Here is a 7,992-nt window from a genome sequence, read left to right on the forward strand (position 1 = left end):
TCAGGAGCATATCAGCAACGAGGTGATAAAAAATTAGCGCCGCTTTTGCGTCCGTTTTCGGGCGAAAAGCGGCGATAATTTTATCGCCTAATCAGCAAGGTCACGCTATCGCGTGAAACCTTGCATTAGCGCATTAAATCTGAATGCCCAGCTTTGCATCTCTAATGAGATGCAAAGTGGGCGTTCCTGCCCTGACATGACTGGAGAAATGTCGCTAAGCGACATTTCTCCTATCATCAAGCCCTACTCTATGAAGCATAGCGGAAAGAAAAGTAGCGATAACCCCTGTTATCGCTACTTTCCTTACGCCTGCTTCAGGACTGACTTAGCCATGATATCCTATGGAAGGTGGATATCATGGCTAAGTTTGCCTTGCCCTATCATCAAGCTAACGCCAAAGTTAATGAGATTATCGCTGGGTTTCCAGCGATAATCTCACGTTTGGCAGTTAGCGCTAGGATTTTTATCGCTTTTGAGATAAGCGTTGCTAATAGCACGCTATCTCAGCGATAAAAATCTACATTGGCCGGCGATAATTATCCTAGCGCTAAGTGCGCTTAGCGATAATTATCGCTGGTCCTTGATGATATTCCCCTTATTAAGTACTGAAGTATTTCCATTGCCTGCCAAGGGGCATATTATCAACGAGGCGATAAAAAATTATCGCCGCTTCTGCGTTTGTTTTCGGACGAAAAGCGGCGATAATTTTAACGCCCTATTAGCAAGGACACGCTAACACGTAAATCCATGCTTCTTCACCCTTTCCCTTAACGCCCAGCTTTGCATGTCTAATGAGATGCAAAGTGGGCATTTCTCCCCAGAATAACGGGAGAAATGTCGCTAAGCGACATTTCTCCTATTATCATGCCTCACGCTAAGAAGCATAGCGGCAAGAAAAGTAGGGATAACCTCTGTTGTCGCTACTTTCCTTATGCCTGCTTTGAAACTGACTTAGCCATGATATCCTATAGAAGGTGGATATCATGGCTAAGTATGCCTTGCCCTATCAGCTAGCTATCGCCAAACCCTGTGCGATTATCGCTTGCGCTCTGAATTTTATCGCTTTGGAGATAAGCGTTGCTGATAGCACGCTATCTCCGCGATAAAATTCAGAGTTGGCCAGGGATAATTATCCTTGCGCTAAGAGCGCTGAGCGATAATTATCGCCTGACCTTGATAATATGCCCCCAAGTCACTGAAGTTGAACGTTCCTCAGGAGTTAGTCCCATATTTTTTTCTAAAAGTTAAGGGGCATATTATCCATGATGGCGTTAAAATTTATCTCCGGTTTAGCGGCTGAAAACTGCAGCTAAAGCGGCGATAATGAGCTTGATAATATGCCCTTGAGAATTCCAATGGAAGTCTATGTCCTGGTCTGAACATGGGCTTCTATTGGAATTCTCCAGGGCATATTATCAAACCCATTATCGCCGCTTTCGCAGCAGTTTTCTGCCACTAGACCGGCGATAATTTTAACGCTGTTCTTGATAATATGCCCCTTAGTTGGTGCCATCACATATGCAGGGTCGGGGTGACCTATAGGGCAATTTGGCAGAGCTCGAAGGTCTGGTCTGAAAAGTCAGCGTGTGAGCCTGTGTTTTTTTAAGCTGTGGGTCTGTTTTAATGTCTTTTGGGCTGTTTTTTACGGTTGTTTTCCCTTACATTACCACAAACATTGCCTGCAGGGATAACAAATTCATGCACACCCCCATACCTTTCAAATTACTTAATTAGTATGTCTTTACAAGTTTAAAACTGAACAAATATGCTAATTTGGACCACTTTGTACCAACCGGAGTTTCTGTCCCAGTCCAAACCTGCTTATATTTTACCAATTGCCTTATTTGTACAGGGTCCATTATGTTGTCATTGGTGCCCCCCAAATACCACGGGTGCACCCTTATCCTAAGAATTAAACACAGTATGCCTGTACCTTTACTGCATTCATAATCTATATACCATGAGCAACCCATATGTCAGAAACATCTAATATGTTAGGGCCAGCATTTTGGCATGATTGCATGTCCCACTTCCCATGTCATGGTTCTTCTTTCTAATGCCAAGACCTATATCGAATGCATTAGTGCCTGCTTTCTACCACGCCTGTCCCATATGCCAAGACATATCCCTTGTGTGCCAGTGGCAGCATTTTGCCATGAGCTCCCCATATATCAGATGTAGGAAAATGCCACCCTTTGCCTGGTCTCTTTTTGTGTTAAATTTTATTGGTGGTTTCTTTAGCCTGTAGTCTGGAGCATTGCTATCCAGTGACCAGTGTTTGTACTTTAACCCATAAAACATGTAGACATTTGTTAATCCATGATTGGCATATTTAACTTTGCTATTACGTCATTATATATGTTGCAGATATACCTATCTGGAATAAAAAGGTAATTGTCACCTGAGTACGTCACCAGTTGTTTTGCTTTTCACCAGTGTGACAAAGGAAATATGGCTTCAGGAAGACCATTATAGTTTGACTGCTTCTGTGTAAAACCGTCAGTGTTACCTGCTAAAATAACCCTTTGACAGATAAAAATCTCTCTCTTGAATATTAGTAAGTCATCCTATATGAGGTTTTGAAACCCACAAGGTAGGTTTATAGTATTTAAAAGTGGGACATGTAGAACTTTAATGTTATCATATCCCTAAAGGTTTAGTCAGGATTTTATTAAATGTTAAGAAAACATAACATTTAGAAAGTTATCTTTTACCTGCCTAAAAATCCTGGAGGCTAATTTGAAATAACTCTCCAGCAACACAGAGCCGGTGCTCAGCCCAGGAGGAGATGTGAAATTCCTCCGACCACACAACAGACTGACTTGAAAGGGAGAAGGTGACTCATCTGAGCTCAATAGAATATACAGAGTGGGGACTGAGGCCATTCTGTTGAAGACACCACAGTGTCAAATCCTGCCTGAGAAGTCCGTTGAGCCACATGTAATGCTTTGGCACACTTCAAAGGGAGAGACTTGGATGCCAGGTCAATTCTTGGGACTTCCCTGTCTTGTAGCTGAAGGACCCTACTTTTGTCCTACCAGACTTCTGTCTCTGGGTTCGTTGTGGGTACGGTGCCTGCTTCAAACAGGATTTTAGTGTTGGATGTGATATGACAATGGTGGTTAACCTAGTACATTCGCACACACCTTGAAAAATGAGAGCTCAAGTTTAGTGTGGCATAAGACTTTTTTCATCTTGAAAATGCACTGGAACTTGGCATTTTACCCCTGTTTGCTGTAAGATGAATAGGAACTTCTGAAAAGTGGGTAGGGTTGACCCCAGCAACTTTTACCCTATTGATTAGGGAGTGCCCAGGACTCACTCCCACACACTAGCTCACACCGGGCATAAATGTGACACCCCAAGAAATCTTTACCAGAACATTGCTGGACTTGCGAAAGTGTACCAAGCTGACTGGCCCTCTTTCACCTGACATCTGTGATAGGACCTAAGGAGGTTGAATCCCCTTCCACTTGAAATTGAAGGAGAGAAAGAACTCCCAATATCACAAGGCCAATCCTGCGCAGAGAAGAATTTTTCTTCAGAAAAATGACAAGCCACTTTTCAGACTCGGACTTAGAAACCGTTTCAACTGTCCCTACTTCCAGGCTCCAGCAGGGCCAATCTACTTGATGTGTCTAACCAATGCTCCATCGTGGTCGGACTCAAATCTCACCTAGGTCCCAGTATACTGTTACCATTGGCCATATTTGGAACTTTGTGTTTCTTGGTGTAATTTTCTCTAAAATCTTTTAAAACATCCTCTTTTTTGGTTTTTGTTGTTTTGGTGTAATCTTGTACTTTTGTTCATTAAGTGTTACTCTATTTTTAGGTCGAACCTGTAACAGCGCCCATGCGCTGTTCTGGCGAAGACTTCATGCAGGGGATTTCGAAAACGGACCTAAGAATCGCACATGCTCGTGCTTTTTGTTTTGGCCCACGCTATTGGCCTTTGCATGCGTCTTTTTAACAAAGACAGCACGCAATTGGCCAAAGGTGGGCGCATTGCTCCGCCCATGGCCTATTGGTGTTGGTTACCCGCACGGCCAGTATGTGGTTTCAATTATTGTGCCCAGACACGGGCGTTATAATTGAAACCAGATGTCTCGCTGTGGTGCGCGCGCGTGCACCACTCGCGTGCTTGTTTTAGGTAGGATCTTACAGATTGTCGGGGAGCAAAGAAAGACGGGCGCTTGCTTGTCCTTTGAGAAGCTGCGAGCTTTGATAGAGGTCGGTCTGACAAAGTAATGTTCAAAGTGTGATCTTTCTCTTATAAGCTTCTGTTTGGAAAAATCATGTCAGAAGCAAGCGTTCTCATTCTAATTTGACTCTGGTTAAATCCCTGCACAGACAGACAGCGTTTTTAGCCTGGCATTGTAGACTGTAACACTAATTCTCCCGTTCTGGGAATATTCGCCTTTCCCTTAAAATGTCACTGGGGGGTTAGTTGTCATCTCCTACTGCAATTCCGCCACCCCCAGCCCCGAGGGGGTGGGGACTACTTTCCGCACTTTGGGGCATATTATCAAGGACGGCGTTAAAATGATCGCCGGTTTAGCGGCAGAAAACTGTCGCTAAAGCGGCGATAATGGGCTTGATAATATGCCGATGAAAATTCCAATTGAAGCCCATGTTGACACCAGAACATGGGCATCTATGGGAATTCTCAAAAGCATATTATCAAGCCCATTATTTCCGCTTTAGCGGCAGTTTTCTGCCGCTAAAGAGGCAATACTTTTTAACGCCGTCCTTGATAATATGCCCCCTAGTTTTTGCCGAACATCACACCGCTTTCCAAGAAATGCCAAAGAGGGTCTTACCCTGCGCAGATCCTGGCCGGGTCTGTATGAATAACTCCCGGTGCTCGGCGGGGGCTCCAGCTCCAAGAAGGAGTCTGTCTGCTAGCAGGGTCTGTTCAGCATCACTGCAGGAATGTCTTCCTCGGGAGAAGGGGGTTACCCAGGCAGCCAGCCCAGTCCTGGCAGCAGCGAGCAAGGAGGGAGCTACTGGCCTACAGGCCGCATCCAGCAGAGAAACAAATGTGCCAGAGATCACACGCTTACTGTGAGGAAGGTTTTCAAACTAGCAATCATTGCTACTTACTAGCATGCGCTAGTACTGAAATCTGGTATAGAAAGTATGGTGCAGACAGAGAGAAGCAACAACAGAAAGGACCTTTACACTTCTCACAAGAAAACTCCAAAATACAAAACAAGTGTGGGCTGAGGTTTCATGTCTGTCAGAAACTTGGTATTTTTGTCATTTTAAGTTACTTTTTTCTACTTTGCATAACAATCGGGTGTGGTTGTGCAGATATTCTAGTTGGCAGCAGATGCTGGTCACTTGGTTGTGCAATACTGAAATGAATAGTGCTATTGGGAAACTAGGTTACAACATTGCTGTCAATTGTATTTTAATATTCAGAGAGGGGTCATTAAAAATGCTCTTTCTTTCCCGATCAAGGAAAATAAATAATGGAAACCAAAGCCAGCGAAGTGATATGGTTTAGTTCAGCTATTGTAAAATCACTATTATTTAGACATTAGTGAACAATTTAGGAAAATACTGGGCATAAAGTGTCAAAAATAATGTTTATTAACCTGCTGCTTTACTGTGAGAACTAAGCGGATTTCATTATGCAAATAAACGCTGATCTCACTCCAGGGAGCAACAAACACATGTTTTTGTATTACATGAGTCTATATATTATGTGCACTGGAGCCAAGAAGAGGCATGCTTCCAAGATGGCTGAATAACATGACAGGGTGAATGTAAAACTAGCACAACAGGCCTGATTTGGGTATAAAGAAGTCAAAACCCCACAAACTTCTCTAAATAAAATACCTGCATCGAGTCTGATACATCCGCCCTTTCCTTGCTTACGTGCCTTGACCTGGTTCGAACATTAACATTAATCATGTACCTTAAGATTGACACAGTTTGATCAGATCAGATCGGGTCTGAGGGAAGACTTGGGGGCATATCAACAACAACCGGCGATAATTATCGCTGAGCGCACTTAGCGCTCGGATAATTATCGCCGGCTAGCGCTGATTTTTATCGCTGAGATAGCGTGCTATTACCAACGCTTATCTCAATAGCGATAAAAATCCTCACGCTAACTGGCTAACGTGAGATTATCGCTGGAAACCCAGCGATAATCTCACATTAGCTAGTTGATAGGGACTCACAAACTTAGCCATGATATCCACCTTCCATAGGATATCATGGCTAAGTCAGTCCTGAAGCAGGTGGTAGGAAAGTAGCGATAACAGGTGTTATCGCTACTTTTCCTGACGCTATGCTTCATAGCGTGGGGCTTGATGATAGTCTCTCCTTTCATGTCAGGTCAGGAACGCCCACTTTGCATCTCATTAGAGATGCAAAGCTGGGCGTTAGAAATCCCCTCTCTAAAGCAAGGTTTCACGCGTGACCTTGCTAATATAGCGATAAAATTATCGCCGCTTGTTAGACCTGGCACCATTGGCGTGGGTCACCCTTCCATTTTTGTCTGTGCCTCAATGTGTTTTGTGTTGGTGTTAGCTACTCAGGGCACTGTGCCACTGCCATCCAGTGCCACAGTGCAAGTGCTCCCTATGGTAAAATGTATTATGTGAATTGACTTCCACGTTTGGTTTATTTGGTTTACTATCAGTCCCTAGTAGAGTGCACCAGGGGTGCCAAGGGCTTGTATATCCAAATGCTGCTAGTGGGCTTGCAGCACTGGTTGTGCCACCCACCGAAGCAGCGGGGTAAAATGTGTCTAGGGTCTGCCACTGCAGAACCTGCGCGCGGTCTGGTACCGTCGCGCTGACTGAGCAAGTGTCCCCACTTACCAGTCCCTAAACCTTCCCTTAACTACATGTTAGTCACCCCTCTGGTAGGCCTAAGCGCAGGGTGCATTGTAGGTATAAGGTAGGACATGCCCTGATGTGTGTGGCATGTCTTAGTAGTGAATTACAGCCATTTTCGTTTTTCACTATTGAAGGCTACCTGCTCTCCATAGGCCAGAATGGGCTGCTGGGATCGCTACACGCTGTGACCCCAGTGGACTCAGAGAGCATGGTAGAACGTCATGTTTAGTATGCCTGAACTCCGGATAATAAAATACATCTTTTAGTAAAGGTTATTTTAATATCCTGGGTTTGCAAATGCTACTTTTAGAAAGTTAGCCTTTGCGTGCCTGACCATCTCAGTCCGCCTCTGCTGTGTGTGTGTGTTCTGCCTAGCAACAGTACAGGAGCAGGGCTGGGGGATTCCAGGAGACAGGTTGGCTGCCAGGTGGTGGGTAGAGAGATTACACCAGGATGGGTGGGAGGAGTGCACCCTGACTCTTGAATAGACCTGTGCTCTGCCACCACAAAGCCGGCGCCGCCCCCTGTGGAGCGGCTGATGTCTCTGCCCTGCTGCTGAAAGGAACAAGCCGAGTCACCACAACAGAGTGCTCCAAAACTGGACTGAGCCAGGCCCAGGCCCCCTGGCGCTAAAGAACAAAAGAATCCCTGTATAAAAGTAGGAGCCTGGCTCCTAAGAAATCAGATCCAGATTGAACCACGAAGGAACTCTGCCCGACTAGAAGGACCTGGAAGAAGCTGAAGGAGGAGTAACTTTCCCTGACTTGAGGGACTGGCCTGCAGTAGGTGCCTTGCTGAGGAAGGAGAGGAAAAAGACTGAAAGAGACTTTTGCACTTTGTTCTTCAACTATCTCCAAGGGCTTGGAAGAAGAGCTTGCCCCCTGAACTGAAGCCCAGGACCAGTGGGTTCACCGTGTCTCCGCTCGTCTGAGAATTCGAGCCGTGTGCTTTCTCCCGCCGGAGTGCCCTGCGCACCTTCGCATCCCTCCTAGGGCCGTGACACCCAGAAGCCTGGCCGCCTCCACTCGCCAAGAGCCCCGCTCTACCTGAGTCGCTCTGGACCCATCGAGTCTGGCCGTCCCGCTTCCCTGTCACCTGCCTGCTACTGGAGCGCGCTTGGTGCCCTCTCGCCCTCCCG

The sequence above is a fragment of the Triturus cristatus genome, chromosome 5_1 (genome assembly GCF_964204655.1).
Source record: "Triturus cristatus chromosome 5_1, aTriCri1.1, whole genome shotgun sequence".
NCBI lineage: Eukaryota > Metazoa > Chordata > Amphibia > Caudata > Salamandridae > Triturus > Triturus cristatus.